This window comes from Ambystoma mexicanum, chromosome 12 (assembly GCF_040938575.1).
Source record: "Ambystoma mexicanum isolate Mex_15411 chromosome 12, UKY_AmexF1_1, whole genome shotgun sequence".
In the NCBI taxonomy this organism is placed as follows: domain Eukaryota; kingdom Metazoa; phylum Chordata; class Amphibia; order Caudata; family Ambystomatidae; genus Ambystoma; species Ambystoma mexicanum.
In genome coordinates, this window is record NC_090936.1 from 1,157,891,703 (window position 1) to 1,157,914,429 (window position 22,727).

The following is a 22,727-nucleotide window of genomic DNA, read 5'->3' on the forward strand; positions in this document are numbered from 1 at the left end:
CGCATTTGAATGAAAGTCACATTAACACCTGAAGGTACGCCCCTGCATGCTCACTCCAGAAAAAAAACAACCCGCTAGGGAAAAAAGACATGAGTCACTGCTTGCAGGGATAACAAGTATTTATTTCTACAACATACAAATGCATCAGCAAAGAACTTTGCTGCCGCAGAACATTCTGCCAAATGATGCCTGGTGTCATCACTGTCATCATTATATACAGTAAAAACCTGCAAGACTGGTTGGAGTGTCTCTATACATGGGCGGCCCACTCCATAGGGGATACTAGGTCATTGGTCCCAGCCTTCTTGGCCATCTTCCTCCAAGAGGGTGCTGCTGGGCTCGTCATCTGCGATAAAACAGGACTAACAAGCAATTACTTATTTCAAAAACAATGCTACTCTATCACTGTAATGGTGCACCTGGCAGACACAGAGATGAGCCCAGGGGGAGAGCCAAGGTCATACCAACTTGCATACTTCACTCGCTCCCAGATGCACCAGCAACCTCCAAGGTTCTCCACCCTCGCTTTGAGCTATAACTTCAGCTCTCCCTGGAACCCTGCAGCACAAATCACGTGTCCCAATGGTGAAGGCAAGATGGTGTTGCTTTCTGATCGATCTGGGGTCTTACAGCTTTATGGCTGGTGGTCTAGGTCTGGCTGGCACTGTGGTATGTGGGGGACTTGGGATCAAAGCATTGGAGGGCTGTTACTCTAACGTGTGCGGTGTTGGCGCTGAGGGAGTCATGTTATCTGTATCGTGGAATGGTAACTGCCAGGATGTGCTCTGCCCCCTTCTTGTGTCCTTGCAGAGCACATTCTTTCTGGGGCATGAAGGCCTACAGCCTCTGAAACAATGGCAGGCTTGTAACTCGCTGAAGCTTATTCGTGGTGGGGGTTATGTCTATGTGGGCCATGCATGTCTATTACTGACACATTTGGTACCTTTCGCTGTGCTTGGGCCTACTTACAAAAATAGCTGCCAATAACCAAGATGGCGTTTACACTCCCCTCTACTAAATAGCTCCTAATGCATGCACTACGCAATCATACAGTTCTTGTGTGTACATCCCCCTAACTCCTGCACCCTTGGTGTGAGGTTTACAGTCTGTTTCTCATTCAGAATCACTTAGAGGGATGGGAAGACCCTATCTCCGTCCCAACACATCATCGGCTGGAAATTAGCTTCAAAATGACATATATCACAACCATGTAAGTATTACTCTTAAAGTGTTTCATAATTAACATATACAGTATGAAGTGTCATTTATTCCATTTCCTTGAAACCATGTGACCCAGAGCATCTGCTCCACTTTCCAGGCTCCATGTTGATTTAGCCTGCAATAAATTGATCAATCACTCTTGTACAGTCAAAATCTGAGCTAATGTATACTGCAGAGATGATACCTCACCAGATGGGCCCTGATGGGTGCTAGCATTTGCCATTTGTCTGTACTATCTGAAGTCCACCACAATTCCGATCCAATACTCTGTATTTGTGAGCACTGCACCCACCCAGGCTGGCTCTGTGGTCCATCAGCCTGTAGTAAATACCTGCTATGCTTGAGCAGAGGTCTCACATAAGGAGCCAAGCAGACCTGGCAATGGGAAATGTCACTTGTAAATTCTGCCCAGCAACCCACCTGGCCCTGTCTTTCATGGGCTCATACGAGATGTACATGTTGCGTTTACAAACAAAACAGCCTTTTCACTTGGTTACATTGATTTGTTCCCTGTGAAGCTTTTGATTCCCTTTAAATAACTTGAATCTTGCTATCATTATTCAATGCACTTCTGAATAAGTGTATTTCTCTTGATTTACACCTTCAGTATTTTTCATATGGCATTTGGAACTGACATGCAGCCCTTCCTTTTGTAATCCGATGTGCAATTTCCATGTTACAATGTTCACTGTGTGACTTTCTGCAAGTCACACATTTAACATTCACTAGGCCCTTTTGCTTTGTTAAGGTTTTGGGGCTGGCAATGTAATGTTCCCAGTGAGCCCTTTTCCATCAGACCAATGTATTTCACAGTGGAGGCCTAACATGACCTTTCAATTATGTCTTCTAGGGCTGTCATTGAACCAAACAACTGTACATACTTCTTAGATTGTGCTTCTTATAAATGGGGACCATATTAGGGAGAACCATGAAACCGGATTCCAATTAGGAAAATTGGAAAACAGTATGCCTAGAGAAGCAGCCCAAACATACAGACCAAATTGGTGAAACCGGTGTGGCTTGTAATGGTTTATTAAGAAGCCACCCTCAACACAGGGAGTTCCTTCCCTCCCCACTCAAGGTGTTACGCAACAAACTGTTTGAAGGATTCCTTCATTCAGCCCTAATTCAGACATATAGTATGGCCCTTGCATCTCTCCCACCCCCCTGAGCTAACAATGAGCCAAGAACCAAGCTGGTGTACAGGAAATATATTTGTATTTATTTAAATTAAAAGTAATAGAAATTTGCATGACAAAATGTCAAACACCATGTTATCTGTGGCACAACACACTAAACGTCTCTCAACATAAATAAATCACACAAGTGAGTTGAAAATAACACAAATCACAATTCTTTCCTTTCTTAAAGTTTCACTATAAGAAATAATTAACGCTGGTCAGTGAACACATTTATAGATGTAGTGCTGCGCAATTTCCATTTTCCTGAGTGCTTAAAAAGTTTCTAGATTGGTACAAATACATAAGGCAATTATGATTTCATCTATACTTTTGGCTTAAAATACACACAGGGTTATTTAGTGGTTTGTTTTTCAGGCTGTTCCCTACTTTGGTCTGTATTGGGGAAGTCGGACAGAAAAATTGGAATGATTTGGGGAATTGTGGATTTCAGACCGCCCTCCACTGAAATGCCTGTTAAGGGAAAGTTGGACAAAAAGATTGGACTGATTTAAGAACAAAGGTACCCCTCTTCCTTAAAACAGTTGGGGTCAACAAGACAAAAAGGATTACCCAATTAAATTATAGGCTATAGTTTTCAGCGCATACTGGGAAGGGAGCTTTGTTAATTTTGAATTTTAACAAAAAACACTCTGTAGTGTTCTGCCAAAGGGAATTAATTCAATTGATATTTTTTGTTAAATAGGCTAAGGATCTACACAGTTTTGCCCCCCACCCCGACCCCGGTCCCCAGCCACTATAAAGGGAAAATATTTAAGGCCAGCAGATCCTCTCACCTTTTGGTTTCCCAGGGCTCAAGTCTACTTACATAGAAAGCCTCTGTTTAAAGTTCAGGACAGTCAGCTGTATGTCACCCTCTGGAAATATAGGGCAGGGGCCTGGTCACTCCACTCTCAAGGATGACCTCCGGATCTCCACCATAGGACCCAGTCAGTGTTTAAGCATTCCTAGCAATAGTCAGCTCCATCAAGATGCACTCTCAGCAATCTCCTCTGGTGTTTTCTTGCAGCTGTTTGATTGTAAGTTGCAGCAGCACTTTTTGCATGGTAAATTTCAGCAACTCTGTCCCTTCCTCATAGTGAAGTGCCCCTTATATAGCAGCGATGACGACACCAATTTTTCAATCTTGGGAAAGTACTCTGCCAGAGTTCTCACAATTAGGATTGGACAGTTACCCTTCTCTCTCCTACCCACTCCAGCTCCTCTCTATGGAGCAGACATATGGCAGCTTAATTTACAAGCCACATTTGTTCTCATGTCAAATTATTGGCAAAAACAAGTCATGTGGCAAAACCTCATAATTTTACTAACAACTGCCATGATATACACATTTTCTGGTTCAGTTAATCATGGGGAATATAATAAAATGACAGCCAGTTCTGCACCATGTTGGACTGCCATGTGGCAATTTTCTGTTGTTTCCGTAAAAAGCATAAAAAGATGTCATTTATTACCCATATTCCTAATTTTACACTCCACCCATTCACCAACTCTCACATTTGGAACATTTTCAGATCAGCAAGAAACACATCTTAGATGGCCATTACAGTTCCCTGAGTCGCAGGTAGATTAATTTTATTTCTGCAAAATCGCCTGGAAATTACCTAAAAAATAGTACCTAAATGAAGAAAATCCACCTTATGGTTGGTGGGGAAAAAGGCCTAACTTATAATAGTACTTTTACATTACTTTTACATTAATTCTACATCTTCATGTGGGACAAATGGCAATCCTCCTGCCACTAGGCCATATGGTCTCATTGGGTCAGCCTGTAACTAGAGTTTTTATTGTTCTCTTCGTGTTTGCAGCTTGCTCTTTGAAGTTGGTTGCCTGTTTGAAGTTGGAGTTTCAGCCGCCCTTTTCACACCTACTGTCTACATTCTGGTCATGCTCCAGAGAGCCCAGCCTTCGGGTACAACACCTTTCAGGAAGCCACATTTTATTGCAGTTGTAAACACTAGGATGCCAGTCTTCCAGTGTTAAAGTTCTTTGTTATAGCCAGCAAAAGAGTTTGCCTCTGGCCTACAGAAGGTTTCATGTAAACAAAGTGGGTTTTTATTTTCAAATGTCTGATGGTATTTTACTTCCAAAACATGATATACATTACTTTTTGTCACCCCGCACCATCATGTCTCTACCCTGACATTTTTCAGTGAGCAGTGGTACATTTTTCACATTTAAACTGCTTTTACTTGAACACACACGTGCAAAGCCGTTTTTGTGTTAGTCTTTAAAAATCCTGTTTTCCATGTAAAAGGTACCATTAATTTTTCTTCTTGCTTTGTGAAGTGAAATGCTGCTTTTCCTTGGGTAGTTACAGGTAGACCTTTTTCACATAACCCTTCTGTTTTCATTTGCAATAAAACATGCAAAGCCATTTTTGTGTCAGTGTTGAAAAATCCTGCTTTTCATGTGAAAGGGACCTTCAGTTTTCCCTTGCATCCACACATGCAAAGCTGTTTTTAGTATTAGTGTTGAAAAACCCTGTTTTTCAGGTGAAAGGGAACTTCAGTCTGGGGCTTTTGAACGCACACCACATGTCACTCCCCTCCCCATGTTCTTCCATGTTCTTCCATGACTCTTTGGTGGGGAATAGCAGGCCTGGGAGGGGTTTAATTAGGGAGTGGCAACCCCTTTCTTCCTTCTTTTCCTGGGTCCATGGAGTTCTCACCGGACAGCCCCCTGGGGTCAAGGCTGGAGCGCGATGAGATAAGGGAGGGGAAACAAGGGAGATCAAAAACAACAATCTTACTAGGCCCAGTGATATTGAGAACGCACAAGTGCAGGGGAGAGGACAGGGGAAAGTGCAGGGGGGGTAGGAGAAAAAGTGGAAAGTGCTCAGCAAAGGAATAAAAGCAACAGTGGTAGTGCAGCCAGCAAGTGGCAAGTGCTAGGTTTAAGGCACAGACAGGGGGTTTCCGATAAGTGCAGAAAAAGGGGGGACTGTGGGGTTACAGATACAGACCCAAGTGCAAGGGTTGCCAGGAGGCAGTGCGGCTGCGTGGCAGGGTGAGCAAGTACCTGGGCCCGAAATCAGAGGGTATCTAGGTGCACGATGCTGGAGCAGAACAGATCAGCAGGGGAGAGGAGGAGCGAAGGCAGAAGCAAAGAGGAAGGTTTTGAGGTTCTTCCGGAACCAGGGGTGGTTCTCCTCAAGTTTCAGGTGACAGAGGCTGCTCCAGAGTAAGGTCCCAGCCAAAGACGGAGATCTACCCCGGCTCATTTCTTAGAGAAACGACGGACCCTGAAGGAGTCGGAGGTGGAGGAGCAAAGAGCTAGAGAGGGAAGGTATTTCATGGAGGGAGAGTTGAAGGTATTTTGGACCCAGGCCCCAGAAAGCCTTGTGGACAATGCAAAGGGTTCTTGAATTTAATCCTTACAGCCACTGGGAGCCAATGAAGAGATTTCAGGACTGGAGAGATATGATCCCAGGGCTTGAGGCCCAGGACAAATCTTGCAGTCCTGTTCTGGATGAGTTGAAAATAGCGGGGAGTAGAAGCAGGTAGATTTAGAAAGAGGCTGTTGCAGTAATCCAGTCTAGAGAAAACCAGGGCTCGAGAGACAGTGAGCTTCTTGGGGAAGGAGAGGAAATGTAGAATACCTCTGAGGAGGTGCAGTCGGAAGTTGGACTTTTTAGAGACATCAGAGATGTGGGCTGAAAAGGAAATCGTGGAGTCGAAGATGACCCCATGAAGTCGAAGGGAGGCCAACAGCCCGAACATCCTGACTTATCATTTTGTGAGCACTTCTTTCTGAATATTACCCCACACTATTTGTAAATTAGCGGCAAGGATTGGCAATAGGTTTTTTAGTATAAGCCCTTTTATTTTGACAAGACTCCACTAGGACTGCATTCCTTAATATTTGATGGTCCTAGCTTGCTCCCATCTTAGATTTAGGTTTAGATAGGCCTTTGTCACACCCATTTGAAAGTTCAATAAACAATCTTGAACTGTAGTAGAAGCAAAACGAATTCAAAGTAAATGAGCAAGCATGCCGCAGATAAAGAACCAAAGGCAGCTTGATCAAGGTAATAATGGATCAGTACTATAAAGTGGGGGAGGCTTCTAGGATAGAGGCATCCAAAATTGTTAGGGAAATTCTCAGAGTAATTAGGGTAGATTTCATAATATGCAGAACAACAATCAAAATATGCAGGATGGGCAGCTTAGGAGAACTCTTATGTATTATACGTAAGATATATCAAAGCACCTTGCACGCATGTGTAATAGCCAAGGAGCCATAACAAATGGAGAATTCTTGAGAAGGGAGACAGTATGCCCCCTAGTGTGCAGCTGACAAATCAAGGAAGGGCTTTGATAAATGAGAGAAGGAGCACAGAATAGACTCCAGTTCAAAGATGCTCAAACTATACTGAGGAAATATTCTTTTTGCCATATGCAATGGAACTGGGATAATGAATGTGCACTACAGGGGGATCGTTGGACCCAGTAATAAAGGGTCACTCCCCTTATGATTAGAGATGACAGCCGTTGAGTATGCCATTATGAGAGCTGACAGCACAGTGATAAGATTTGGTTATTTTATATATTTTGCATTTTTAAAGCGCTCATATAGCCCAGGAGCATAGAGACGCTGAAATGATTTTGTGACATAATGTATTGAATATATAGGGGTTTTCCTATTTAGGAAAATCTGAGGGTATGTTGGTATCTCCAAGGGCTACTGCCTATGAGGAGATTGTGTTAAAACAGATGATCAAATAGTCAGACATAAATAAGAGAATTCTGCCAGGGGTGCAGCGGAAATCACTGGCAGAAACTGAGCACGCTCATGGTTGTTTGTATTTTGAGGAATTTTATGATGAACCCTCAAGGTAAAGGAAGAAATAAGGACAACTGGACAGATTATCTTCCCTAACGGTTCTTTAAGAATCAATCAGGGAAATAAACTTAGAGATACAGGTGCCGCTGGGGTAAATCGTACGATTAATGGAGGTGTTTGAGGTATTGACAAATTATATGCCTACCGTCTTGCGTGGTAAATGAATATTAAAAGGCTGAGGATGGCTTTTTGAAAATTGTAAATGTAGTGTTGTTTAAAGAAATATTAGCAGGGTTGGAGGAGAGTGTGTTATGACTAGCTTTGGTGTATTTGGAACAGGCACCTGCCAGTGATTAAGGAAAGGATTGGATGACAAAGTCTAAGCATGATGATGTTGTTTAGGTAATCAAAGAAAAGCGTGTTTTGTTTTGCTCTGAGAAGCGCACCATTTGAGCATGGGTGCATCCATAGTGGTATGTGTAGGGAAAAAAGGCCCAACAAGATATTTCTATTAAGAGATCAAAAGGTTTTATTGTTGCGACAAAAGCGCAGTATTATGGATAATTGTGTGACCTAGTGGAAAAGTGATGGGAGTATATGATGAATCCAGTTTCAGACTATGAATATTTATGAGCAAAGAGGGGGGACAGATGACCTCCATGAAATTAGAGACAGCCATAAAGTAAGGAAATATGGCAAATGATTAAAGAGTGAAGAATAAAAAATGGGATCATGAAAGACGGTAATGGTTCAGATAAAAACATTTAGGTTAAGTAGCGTCACAGATGACAGTATACCAAGATAGTGCTTAGTGGAGTATGAAATGGTGCTTTCTGTAGGAAACATCACACATTAAAAGGAAAGGAAACATTGTAGTATATATGACAATAATATAACAAACACCCAGCATAAATGAAAAAAGATTGGTAAAAGTGTCGAAAACGTTGGGTAGACTTTGGGCCTTTTTGGCATAGGTCCAGAAAAATGAATTAGGAGAAGATAAAAATAAATAATCTATTCTAAACAGTATAAAAGTAAGGAGCTTAGTTTAAAAAATTTACGGCATTTGGATGAAAAAAGAAAATTATTTAAATAAACATTTAAATAATTAAAAAATAAATTAAAGAGAATAATGAAGAAATTATTGGATGCATGAGTAAATGGATAGAGAATTAAATAGGGACTATAAAATAAGCAAATACCAACATTTTACAAAAAACAGCAGCAATGAGGACTCCTAGCCGACATTGAAAAATGGCGCAGAGCACTAAAAAAAGTCAGGAAATATGGAACACCAGAAAAGGGGTATGTTTGACCAAAATTGGGTAAACCAGACAAAGAATATTGTGTACTAGGGCAATTTAAGAAGAAATACCGAGGTAAGTAAATTACAATTGCCTGTAACGATGTTGGTTTATGTTACAGATGAAAGTCATGGATCTTGCATGAAAACAAGAGAAAGGTCTGCATGGCCTTAAATAGGGAGAACAAAAAAAAGAGGTAAGTACTAGTTCACACTAAAAGGGTACGAACACACAGTTGATGATTACTAAAGAGTAAGAGGATCCAGGTGAGTAACAGAAAAAGAGGTAGAAAGAGACACAGTGTCTTCAAGTGTGTAGCCATTTTCCCAAGATAGATGCAATGAGGTGTGAAGAGAGTAGAAAATAGATGAAAGTATGGCCGCTTCAGACAAACGCAGAACATAGAAATCAAATTGAAGGTTGGACATTATTTTTGTGTTTATGATGCCAAAGGTGCTTGATTTGGCGATGGTATAACATTTTTTAGAATAGGCACAGAAAAATGGAGGAACAAAGGCATGAAGCATTTACAGCTGAGCAGCAAACACATTCAGCAAAGCTGTAGAAGCACGTTCAGCAAAGACATGAAGCACGTTCTGCTAACCTGAATGAATAGTTTACAGCTGAGTGGCAAGCACATGCAGCAAAGCAGAGAACAAAGCCCAAACATCGAGTATTATATAGGGTTGTTGAGAAGTAGTTGGGGCCTGTGAGTAAAATGGGCTGAAAAAAACATAGAAGTGAAACTAGAAAACATGTTTTGTTAGCAGCAAGTAGGAGGGGTTTAAGTTAGGAATAAAACGTGCCCCCCTTGCAAGGCCCCGAATTACTTTTGTCTCTATTTTGATTTTATACAAACAACATGGATCCCTGAGAGAGCTGTCCTAATCTGCTAAGGATGCCCCTAGAAAAGTGGAAAAGAAGACGCCCTTCTTTTAAATGTCTTTTTCAATGTGTTCATTTGTTGCTTGTAATTTTTGTCTCCCTGGTTTGAACATGTCAACCTTAGGAGAAAAATGTGTCCCTTGAAAGGAGAAATATTGTTGACGAGAAAGCCCAAATATCATAAGGGCAGAGAAAAATTAGGAGATTAACAAAGAAAAAATATATGTTTATTGAAAACATATCAGGTTCCAGCAGGCTGACCATACAGTAGAATATGTATAAAAAATTGAAAATAATCAATCAATCAATAGCTTTGACATACCAAAACCAAAATATGTTGGTTATAGTTTGTGTTAAAACATAGGTATTTTAGGAGGTAGGGATGTTCAGAAAATATGCATGTATAGTTTGTTTAGAAGGCAGGTCAATGTTGCCAGAATATGCAACCAAGGTTTTTAGAGTGCTCTATGTAAAAAGGAGACACTAAAATACAACGTACCGGCCTATGAAAGTAAATGGCCCGAGGACATGCTGCAAGGCAGCTCAAAAGGAGGACAAAGTCAACAGGACACAGACGGTCCACGGATGCCAACCAAGATGAGTCAAGTGGAAGATTTACCAGCAGCAAGAAAATAAAAAAATAACTTGTGTATTTTAAGAGATACCTGAACAAGACAATGGGAGCAAGGAAAAAGATGTTGTGGGATGGGAGTAGCAAAAAAGATGTGGACGATGAGCCACGATATGGATAAATTGTATGCAGATGATGGGCTGTTGGGTTACATCAAGTAGTGACTGTCTCTCAAAAAAGGCATAGTGGCTATAAAATTGTCTGAGGCATATAGTTAGTTTAAAGTGAAATTGGGGAATAGAGGTAGGGCTCAAATAAAAGTAAATAAAAGTAGTGTTAGGGACACATACATGTTTTAGACTAGGAGAGTATAATGTGTTAGTACTGACGTTGTGGAAATGTGTTAGGATATCTCTTAGATTAAAGTAAAATTACCTGTAAAAAAGAGTGATTATGTCAGAAATATGTAGGTACATGAGAATTGAGGAGGGTGGACATGGGTGTGGTTATAGGTATTGAGTAGACGACTAAATACTATACAAAATGGGGGAATGTATAGTAATGACTACCCCCTCCCTCAAACTGATTGTAGAGGAGATAGACCCCTCACCCTTAAAACAAGTGTAGATAACTTAGTGTGGTGAGCTATGCCTTCAAATGTGCAGAAAACTAGAATTATTGTACTTCACAGCAAAGCGATGTAAAAACCAATTTATGTTTATAAGGTCAGAATGTTTTAAATAATGGTAGGATTGTTAAGTAGAACATTATAAGTATATTGCACTAAAAAACTAGATTTGAAACTAACCAGGTGTCAAGATATGAATAGAAATAGGGTAATCCACTATTTTGTGATAGGTCAGACATTTTGTAATGTGGGCAGCCATCTAAAATGGATGCTGTGCATTTAAATAGTGAATTTCTGTGAAACCATGCTGAAAGGATAAATTAATTACCTCATGATAGTTCAGTAAGGGTTCAGTGGCCAAGAACATGATATCTGGGCTTCTTATCTCTAATCTTGACAGTGTACTGTGTGGGGGCGAGGTAACAGTCAAGGGAGGAATGTGGATGACACATCCAGCTGGTTCTATTAGCAGAGAGGATACAGCTGATGCCCATGTTTGGACCTCTGGGACGGGAAACCATGATGCAGTTACTAAAATTGTCCTAGGACGAACGTCAGTAATGTTCCCTTTTAAAGGTCATGTACAGCACACACAAACCTAATCAGTAACAGATATAGTTATGACATGGGAGCCTTTTGTGAATTGGCAGCCTGGTCAGCCATCCCTAGAGAGGGAAGGGGCTTGTCTTGGAGTGCCTGAACCAATGAAAGTGTTCTGCATCACACATAAGGAACTGAGCCAAACAAGAATTACATATAAGGCTGGGTAAAACTTAGCAATTTGAGCAGAGTTCCTGAGATGTCCAAGATGTATGATGTGTACCTATCTGCTGGAGAAATAAAGCCTGATGTCTTCTTGAACCAAGCCTGAGTGTCCTATTTGTTCCAGAGTCTCCTTTTTGCCCCATGATATGCTAAGGCCCAGCAGATGGGGTTTTGGGACCCTCAATACAGAGGGAAATATCCTTGACCTCTAGAAACCGTTACTTTCACAAGCCTTGGAGAGTGAGAAGGCTAAGACTGGGAACTGATGCTGATCCTTGCTACACTGTACATCACAGTGACCCGGGGCACTCCTATGTTGAAAACCCAGGTGGGAGGAGCGATTGCCGCTGTGGTACTGTCCTTGGCTCTGGCAAGATAACCACACCAGTAAAAGCAGCACTGCCGGTGAGTCGGAGAAACCGATACGAAATCAGCTTGTGTTTGCACCAAGGTTGCAAGCAGCAACATTGTATGAAGAAATCCACAAAGGACAGTGTTTGAAGGGCATGTGTTCAGAGGCGTGAACAAGAGGAAAATGAATGTACCTTGAAAGGAAAAATAAGATACCTTGTACAAAGTTGTCCGGCACCATGTGGGCGCTCATTTGAAGGACTCTGTTAGATATCCAATTGAATGGTAACTATATCGTAAAAAGGAACTTTATATCGAAGTGGTCCTGCAGCAGGATGCATCAGATGTCTTTGATAAATGTAGAGTGAACTGCAATTGGTCCTGCCCGGCTGAGGGAGACTAATTGGATACATGTTACGCTCCCCGGATTTCCACGGGGGCACCAAACGGAGCTGGACGTTCTTGTGATGAGTGGTTCCTTGTGCCCCCCTCTGACTTCATCACGAAAGCAGGTTTGCCTAAAAATGTTAAATCAAATGTTACCCAACCATAAGGACAAGGGCAACTCCCGCTTCCTGTGATCTCCTCTTGCACCCCTCTGCTATGTCTCACCTTTGTATTGTGAATGGCGGGCTCTCTGTCCTGCGTCTCTATGGAGGGGTGCCTAGTAGTTCTAGGATCTAGTTACTTCACTGATCCTGCAGAGTTCCAAACAACCGTGACTCAATAGGTAAGTATTTTTCCAACGGTATGGATTGCTTAAGAGTTCAAGTTGTAAAGTCCACTCCTGTGCCCCTTCTTTACAGGTTTCCCCTTGTGCCTAATATGGAGCGAGGTCCTTTTCAGGAATGGTAGCTGGCTTCCAAAGGTACGTTTTGCGCCAGCACTATGCGAAAGTCTTTCCCCGTGGTTTTGTTCTCTGCACAACTAACCTGCTGTTCTTTGCATTCTGCAGGTGTGGAATCTCCAGAACAGAGTTTGTGTGAAGATGTATTGCGGGTCCGCGAAGAATTGATGTCTCCGGATGAGTAGCGGCGATCGCGTGATGGTGCTCCGATGGACCGCTGGACTGAGCAGGCTTCTGGTAAGTATTAGCATTGTGCTGAATAGCGATGTAGCTTGCGTGGTCTGCGCAGCTAACCTGGTGTCCTCTCCCTTGCAGCTCGACAGTAACAGAGACTCCAGGAATACTGAGATGCAAAATCAGGTAAGTGTCTTGTTCTGCTCCCTTTTCTCTCTTGGCCAAAGTGTGCAAACATGGAAGAATTTGCGGTGTTGTGATCCTCAGCGGGGTAGCAAAACGCTTACACTTGTGACAGCAGCACTTCAAAGTCGACGATGCCCTGGCCTTGGCGAGGATCTATATAAACAGAGAGGATCTCCAACTGCCTCGGGAACACAATGGAGTAACAAACATTTAACACAGAACCTTCCCGTATGGCTAGAATTAGAAAATAATGTATGTAGCTATCAGTGCTACTCAACTGGTAGATGAAACAGAATAAATCATTCAATTTGACATATACACTGTACCACCAGTCATGCTAAACTTCAGAAATGCCTATTGTTATTAGCACATATCAAAAAACACTGAAAAGTATATTGAAAAAAGTATATATATATTTTTTTTTATTTATGAAGGTAAACATGAATATAGCCACTTATTGACTTCATTTGTGAAAAAATGTTTTTACACAAATAGATCAACATATATAGACAAATCTTCAAATGTATAAGAAATACCTTCAGAAGCAATAAGTTTTAAAAAAAACACTTGTTCTGAAAGAATCTTTATCTATCCATAACATGAATTAAACTGAGTTGAACCAAAAGTAAAGCAAAAAAGCAAACTGCAACTGACTGGCCCTAACTAAATCGAGGGCATACTTTGTTATGCCAAAGGTAACGGTTAAATGATAACCTTATTCATGTAAATGCACAGAAAAAATAACTGAAAATGTATGCAACAAACTAAGGCAATGTGCATTTGGCCTTATTTGGGCAAAGTTGTGCCACAGTACACAATTTCTTTAAATGAAACACTAAACTAAAAGGTTGTACAACAGGCTGAAATGACGTACTAGGCCTTCCGCTATCCCAAGATGTGGTCTGCATGAGTGGCCGCGTCCTGTGGTCACGGGTGCATGTGCACCGATGCCTAGGACGTGGCGCAGTTGGCGTTTCGGTGGTGTGTAGACAGATAAAGACCACCTTCTTCAGGAAATTCGATCTTAAATTCAGCCCCTACAAATACAAGTAAATGCCATCCCATCATGTTATAATATCTCAAAAACATTTTAAAGTTCAATGAGAAGTCTAGGCAAGAAAGGTGATTTTTAAGAGCACCAACGAATGGTAAAAAACACCAGGAACCCACTCCTTTAGGTAGGCAGGCAGACCCCAGCCAACTCCCACCTATTACCAATTGCCAAAAGTGAAGTAGCTGTAGAAGTAGAGCCACCTAGTTATGTGAAGCCCATGAAAGAATAGCAGAGGCAAAGACTAATGAATAAGAAAATAATAATGAAAAATAGAAAATAAAAAAATTAATCAGTAAATAATAAGAGTAGATGTGGAAATCAATGTGACTGAGTGTAGATACTCATATTTAGTGATTAAGAGAAATGGCTCCCATCAACACTTACAGGGAAACTAAGTCCATACCTAAAGCAATACTGTAAATGCCTACTAGACAGGCATTCTGAAGTCCTTGAGCAGATCACAAAATACGGTTTACTCAAGTTTGTGAGAGCCGCCTCTGAAGCGTGTCAAACGCATCCATGACAAAATATATGACCTGGAAACGTTACAAACAATCATTGTTCATCAATTTAAAGTGGTCCAGAATGTGTATGCACTACAATGAACCAACCTACCGCCGGCAGTGAGGTCGCGTAGAGGGAGGCGCCGTGAGAGTCCAACGTTGTTTAGGGAGAGTGCAGTGTGTCTACGAGCACGATGTATGCAATTACTAGAAGACCAGACAGATTCAATGTTAAGAGCGGAGGGTGCTGGGCGCAGTAAGAAATAAGGAAGTAAACACATCAGCGCTTACCGTCAATTGCGTCCTTCACCTCGATGGGGAATACATCCATACCGATCTGCGTGCACGTCCTGAATGGTGCCTCAGCACCAAGTCGAATGTTGGGACTTACGGGGGCGTGGCTATCGCTCTGTTAGGATACATAGAAAGAGAACTCGGGTCAGAATACACTCAGCCTCCATAGATTGCACTATTCAACGAGGACTCATGTCAATGGTCCCAAGGTGGCTCCAAAGCACAACAAGACAGCGTTGGTTCCATCCTACTTGAGTGTCCTGAGTAAAGTCAGAAAACCAGAAACATGCTTTTTGTATATTCGTTGCAACACAATAAAACTATGAGAGAGGGATGGGACAAAGAGCAAAACTGCATGGAACCTCCATTGGGGGTCCTTTTGAAAATGTGCCACACCCTCCTTATGCTGTAATGCATTGGAAAAGGCCCCGGACCAAATATGGGGTATAGAAGTCTAAAAGTCAGGTTGGTTAGAAAAGACAATTATTCTAGCCAATAGTTAACACCAAGATGGAGATGCTTAATTAAGACCGTGTTCAATCGTGTCCAGTTCAAATATCCAACTTGCCTCCTTAATAGCCAAAGTTTGGAGAGGGTTGGGAGCATTCTTGACCACGTCAATCACCCACCAACGTAGGTCTTCAGTTGTGTGGCCATGTTCCATTAAATGGCTCACCAGGGGTGAGTTGATGGCTTTACAGCGGATCCGGGAGTGATGCTCCGTGATGCGGATGTGGACCGGCCGTGAGGTTTTACCTATGTACTTGAGCCCACAGGGGCACTCAATATAGTAAATCACCCATGATGTCTTACAATTTGAGTGATGACGTATTTCCCAAGTTTTACCATGTAGGAAGAACGTTTTTATTTTGACAGCAAATTTGCAGATTGAACAGGTACCACAGGGAAAAGGGGACGTAGATCTCAGCTTGATGTAGTGGATCTTGAAGATTTGTTTTGAATAGAAGCATGCACCATTTGGTCCTTTAAGTTCTTCTGTCTTTTCATTGCAAATATCGGCAGTGGTTCTTCCGGTTGGGAAAGTTGCGCCACAGACCAATGTTTTTTGATATTTTTTTTTAATTAGGAAAGTGTGTGGGCTATATGTAAGAGCGCATACAAGTTTATCGTGTGCGGCCACTTCCTTAGGTTGTAGCAGAATCTCATAAGGGGTAAATCTTGCCCGTTTATATGAATTTCTAACCAGTTTTTTAGGGTAGCCACACTGATGGAATTTGGTGGTAAGGATTTGCTTTTTTGTGTACATGGGTGATAACTGTCAAAGTGCAATAATGTATTGAGGTCTGTAGGTTTAGTGATTAATGAACATTCCAGTTTGTTATTGTGAAGCTGGATAAGGAGATCAAGAAAAGGAATTTGCATGTTGCTCTCCGAAAGTGTGAATTTGATAGTATGGTGACGTTGGTTCAACCATAGCAAAAAGGCATTAAGGTCATTAGTGTTGCCGTGCCAGATGAAAATAATATGATCTATATATCACCTCCAGTTCTCAATGTGCTGGCGAAAGGGGTTTAGGTCTGAAAAAATGAATTTAGTTTCAAAGTCGGCCATAAAGATAATGGCCAGGCTGGGGCAAATGCTGCCCCCATAGCCGTACCTTGGGTTTGTTCATAGAACTAGTCCTGGTATTTGAAGTAATTTTTAGTCAATGCCAGAGAGACCAGTTCCATGATGAATTCAACCGGAGCTTTATTGCACAATGTGGAAAGTGTGAGATTCACACGTATGGATTCCATGGCCTCATCATGAGGAATATTTTTGTAAAGTGCTATGATGTCAAGCGTGACCAAACGACTGGTAGTAGGGTCAAAAGGCTTCCCTTCGAACAGTGAGATAACAGAAGTACTGTCCCTAAGGTATGACGCTGTTTGTTGACTGATCGGTTGAAGATATTTGTCAATGAATTGGGGGACTGGGGGACCACAGGAACTGGGGCTGGTGGCATCCTCTTCAGGATCTTTAGCACCAAGGTGTGAAGGGTCGACAGAATATCCACATCCCTTGGCTTAGCTGGAGGGATCGGAAAACAAGGTCTGGCGCGGTTGTCTCCATCGTCGCTTACGCCTCCGCCATCCTTCTCATCCAGGTCCTTGTGGACCATGTGCAAGGACTCCTGGTCCTCGTCATCTGTTGACGAGACCTCCATGGCTTGTGCCACGGCCAGCGAGGGCTGTTTCGGGGCCTCCTTGGCCCCCCTTTTCTACCTCTGTGGGGCTTGAACCAGGGCCTGGCATGCCAGCAGCTTTGCCAAAGTCACTGCAGTGGTGTCGCGCCTAGGGGGCAAGGTTACTTTCTGTGCTGCAGGGTCTACCTTCACAGGGTCAGCTCCCTTAGCCATCATAAGAGTAGCTGCCACCATCTCTACCGTCGACAAAGTCTTAGTCTGCACCAATTGGTCCTGCTTGGGCAGTTGGGCCTTCTTTTTCTCCTCCGGCCTCGGCCTCTTGGATTTCTCCTGCCGTTTAGCCAGGGTAGACGATTTCCTTTTGAGGAGGAGCTTGATTGCCGGCTGGCAATGGAGGAGGAGGGTGACGTCGATCGCACCCTATTCAACTTGGGATCCACTTTCGCCGTGACCTGGTGGACTCGAACTTGCGGTTCTTGGCCTTGTCTTGGGCCCCCTCCAATGAGGCGCCCTCAAAGGATTTAGAAGACCACTCCTCGGACCGGCCGGTCCTGGGTGAGGCATGACCCTGCTCAGAGCATGGGGCAGAGTGTCATGATGCCCACTCCCGGGGAGCCGGTTCAAGCCCTGCGTCCCCGAAAGCGGACATCCAGTCCCAAAGGAAGGACCCAGCAACCCCATATAGGGGCCCTTTGGACAGTGTCCTGGCGCCTATGGCGCCAGGCTCATAAAAGACATCAGTCCTGGCGCCATAGGCGCCAGGCTCATTATGGGAGTGCTTGGGTGCACTTACCTGATGCAGACCATGCTGCAGGATCCCGGCCTCCTTGAGGCCTGAAAGGAACTACTTTACCTGTGGGACTAATTTACCATCCGGGCGTGGTCGGGGAAGGATACATACCTGATTGGAGGAAAGATACAAACCTGGGACTTCTTCCAAGGCTATTTAAACCCCACCCGAACAGCCACACGTGCTTCGCATTGTTCTGCATCTAGCAGCTGGACGCTCACCGTGTCTGCTCCTGCATCCTGACTTCTGCCACGCCTGCCAGCATTCTGAATCACCTGCAAAGGAAGAGAAGAAGAGAACAGAAGAAGGAAAAGTCCTTACCTGCTAAAACCGCATCTCGCCGACAATCCTGAAAAGGAAGACTTTTATTTAAAAGCTCATCGCGTCGATCGCTGCAGCGCCGCATTCCACTCACCTTTACAGGGCGCCTCCATGTTCAGCAGCGATCATCCGGATTCGCAGTCACGCCCCAGCGTCTAGGAAGAAAAAGACCAGAACAAAAGGTGAGAGAGAGAAGGGAATAAGGAAAGCTAAATCTCCATGTTAAGACTTACCTGCTGATTCATTCCCTCTCCATTTCGGGTTCACGCCGCATCCTGGCATTTCCGGACCCCAGCCCCCAAGGGGAAAAAGAGACATCAGCGTTAATGAGCGAATGAAAAGACATTACCAAAAAACGCTCATTAAAGACTTACCTGATTTCTACAAGGATTTCCCTTTTCATCTCGGGTCGGTGCCTGTTCCCCGGCATTCCGTACCCCGGCCCCTATGGGGAAAAAGACACTAGCATTAGTACATTAATGCATGGACACAAGGGGAACCTCTTATCAAAAAACTTACCTGGAAGCCAAGCAAGTTTGGTTCTCACTAATCCGAAAATCCAGTGAAGTAACTGGATACCAACGCGCCCCTGCATCAGAAGCAGGATGGAGAGCTCGTCCTTCCAGACCCTAAGGTGAGACGCTACGAGGAATCACAGAAGGGTTTCGAGGAGGGTGAGAGGGGGAAGTGGGAGGCCGATTGCATTACCCCGCAGACAGTTAATCCTCTATTTTCGCCTCCAGAAGGACACTTCTGCGAGCCAGACAAGCCAGATTTGGGGGCCCGGTCCAGTCAGTCTTCCGAACCCTGCGCATCACCTTAGAAGAGGTCACAGCAGCGCGAACCAGGCCAGCGCCTCCGTGGGAGTCAGGTGAGCGTTACAGGTGCTATGGAAAGTTCTGAGACTGATCAGTTGGCCCAATTACTGGGGGAATTACGGGCCGAAGTACATGCCGCTCGTCAAGAGACTAATGCCCTCAGGAGGGAATTAATAATATCAAAGGAAAGAACTGATGACCTGGCCAGACAGCTTTTGCAAGGTCAAGCTGGGCAAACTCCTCTACCCGGTTCCAGAGGGAACCCCGCTCCTGTGGTTTCCAGTAACCCTGTGCAGATTAATCTACCTGGAAACATGCCGCTGGCCCCACCCGAACGCTTTGCTGGGGACCCCAAACGATTCACTGTATTCATGAATCAGTGTCGTTTGCACTTCCTATGCAGACCTGGGGTCTTCCTTAATGATCAGACCAAGGTAGCTTTTGTATTGTCATATCTCAGCGGCTGCGCTGCCGATTGGTCAGTTTCACTGGTTACTCAAGATGACCCGATTCTCTGTGATTTTCAAAGGTTTCAAGCAAGCATGGAAAGGTTATTTGCTCGACACACTCAGGGGAAGGCTCTGGATGACGAACTTCTATCCCTGCGACAGGGCAATCAGGACCTCCTATCCTATATTGCAACCTTTAATAGACTAATTGTGGAAACGGGATGGCCAGAGGATAAAAGAGTCACGTTGTTTTATCGAGGCCTACGCGGAGAACTTAAAGATGTCTTGGGCCAAGTTGTAAATCCGCCCCAAGAATGCACAGAGTATATAGACTTAGTGGTCCAATTGGATCACAGGCTTAAAACAGAAAAGCAGATCGGTCCAGGTTTGAGACCCGGGTGTTGGTCAAGACCCATGCTAATCCCAAGGGAGTTGATGTCTCTGAGCCTATGCAAATTAGAGGGGTTAAAGGACCCTTAACTCAAAAGGAACGTGAAAGGAGGCGGCAGTTAAAATTATGTCTTTATTGTGGGAATTCTGGACACTTTCTACGAGATTGCCCGGCAAAACCGCCCCGAAAGTCGGAAGGAGCCGCTGATAAAAACCATGAAGACTCTGTTTCGGGAAACGACTCCGCCCGACAAGTGTAGGGGTCCGCTTGCCGAGCTTGAAAACTAACTCTCAGACCTCGCATTTCATTGTGCCAATGGTTCTCGTAGATCAAGAACAGCCTAAGCGGTTGCATGCAATAAAGGCATACATCGATAGTGGGGCTATTGGAAACTATGTGGATCGTGAATTGGTCTCTAGGATTAACCTCCCTCTCCGTCCTAAAACCAGCAAAGATGTCATCACCACAGTCGATGGAACTGAAATTGCCTCTGGACCGGTAACACATTCCACTACTGAGGTGACTCTTATTGGTCCCGACGGCCATCGGGAGGGTGTTGTGTTTGATGTAATCAAGGCTCCACAGTTTCAGGTTATTCCTGGAATCCCTTGGTTAGAGACACATAATCCTCAAATTGATTGGCGAGCTAAGAGAATAACCTTCCCGGATTGTACACAAACCTGCTACCCAGAAAACCTGAAGATTAATCTAGCATCTGTAACCTCAGCCTCCATGCAACTACCTCCAGAATACCAAGACTTTCAGGACGTCTTCGAAAAGGAACAGGCCAACACGTTACCTCCTCACAGATCGTACGATTGCCAAATCCATCTGGTGCCCGGTGCACAACCCCCTTGTAGCAGGATTTATGCCCTTACCGAACCTGAGAATCTGCATTTGAGACAATATTTGGATCAATACCTAGCTAATGGTTTTATTCGCCCGTCAAAGTCCCCGGCATCCTCGGCTTTGTTCTTCGTGCCCAAAAAAGAAGGCGACCTTAGAACTTGTATCGATTACCGCGCATTGAACCAGATAACGGTTAAAAACCGTTATCCTCTGCCTCTGATCCCTGAACTCCTTGACCAGGTGAAGGACGCTTGCATATACACCAAGTTAGATCTCCGGGGGAGCTTATCATCTGGTACGAGTTAAAGAAGGCGACGAATGGAAAACTGCCTTCCGTACTAAATACGGATTATTCGAGTACCAGGTGATGCCTTTCGGATTGTGTAACGCGCCGGCTGCCTTCCAATACTTCATGAATGATGTCCTTCGGGAACTCATCGATGTTTGTGTTGTCGTATATATCGATGACATTCTGGTGTACTCCTCTTCGGAATCTGATCACAGAAAACACGTCAGGGCAGTACTTGAAAAACTGCGCCAACACAAATTATTTGCTAAATTGGAGAAATGTGTTTTCCATACCACAGAAGTCGAGTTTCTAGGTTTCATCCTGACACCCAAAGGAGTCCGAATGGACTCATGAAAAGTGGATGCCAATCTCAAATGGCCATCACCTAGCTCTGTAAAAGGGGTTCAAAGCATGCTCGGCTTTGCCAATTTCTATCGCAGGTTTATCCCGGAATTTTCAAGCGTGGTACAACCCATTACTGCACTCTTGAGGAAAAATAAACGTTTTGAATGGTCTGAAGAAGCCGAGCAGGCCTTTCAGGATTTAAAAGCTAAGTTTACCTCCGCACCTATATTGAAACACCCGCGTCCAGATCTCCCTTATGTCGTTGAGACTGACGCATCCAGCCTAGCCATGGGAGCTGTCCTGTCCCAAAGAGATCCCGAAACCAACCAACTGCATCCCGTAGCATTTTGGTCCAGAAAATTCTCGGCACCCGAGGTTAATTATGCAATCACGGACAAAGAACTGTTAGCCATTAAGTCCGCTTTTAAAGCCTGGCGGCATTATCTGCTTGGCGCTCGACATACCATCACAGTGATCACCGGAATTTACAGTATTTGAAAACCGCCAAGGCTCAGTCATCACGGCAGCTCCGATGGGCTTTGTTTTTCGCTGAATTTGATTTTGTGATTACCTATCGACCTGGCTGCAAGAATGGCAAAGCAGACGCCTTATCCCGAATTGGAATGAGAGAATCTGATACAAACTCAGAACCAGTACCAATAATTCCCGAACAGAGGATTCTAGGCATGACTTCGTTACAGACGCTTGAAGACATTCAAGCCAGAGTGAAACAACTCCTGGATCCTACAACTTTACAGGATTGGATACAAAAGGGATCAGACTTTACCATAGATAATGGTTTACCTTATTTCCAAGGACGCTTATTCCTGCCACATAAGGAATTACACGAACTAGTTATTTCCGGTTATCATGATACATTAATAGAGGGACACCCCGGTATTGCCAAGACAGAGGAAAAGGTGAAACGACAATTTTGGTGGCCCTCTTGGAGAAAAGATGTTAAATCTTTTGTGATGTCCTGTGGTGTTTGCGCCCAAAATAAAAGTCAAAAGAAAAGACCAGCCGGTCTCCTTCAACCTCTAGACATACCGCCAGCACCCTGGCACACCCTATCAATGGATTTTATTACAGACCTGCCTCCTTGTTCGGGGTACAATACTATTCTGGTAATTGTGGATTTGTTTTCCAAAATGGCCCACTTTATTCCTTTGAAAGGTTTACCTTCAGCTTCTGTCCTAGCCAAAGAATTCCTCGAAAATATTGTTCGGCTACATGGATTCCCATCTATACTAATCTCTGACCGGGGAAGCCAATTCATTTCCCACTTCTGGCGCAAATGTTGTCAAATGGCGCAGATCGACGTAAGATTATCGACCAGTCACCACCCTCAGACCGATGGTCAGACCGAGAGGACAAATCAGACCCTTGAGCAGTACTTACAGTGTATGTTACAGCAATCTGAAAGCAACTGGAAAGACATTCTTTGGATAGCCGAATACGCATATAATAATTCGGTACACTCTGGAACTGGCCACAGTCCTTTTTATACTTTGTTTGGGCATCACCCTCGAACCTCAAACCTTGACTCACCTCAGAACCTC

General features: G+C 43.7%; 1 long non-coding RNA gene across 1 annotated transcript in view; it reads right to left on the reverse strand.

Annotated features, from left to right (window-relative positions):
• The window catches only part of LOC138514325 (uncharacterized), a 217,915-nt gene that overhangs the window by 70,857 nt on the left and 124,331 nt on the right, over positions 1 to 22,727 (reverse strand). The window contains exon 2 of the long non-coding RNA XR_011281912.1: positions 14,765 to 14,882. This is a non-coding gene — a long non-coding RNA (uncharacterized lncRNA). The remainder of the gene's footprint in view (positions 1 to 14,764; positions 14,883 to 22,727) is intronic.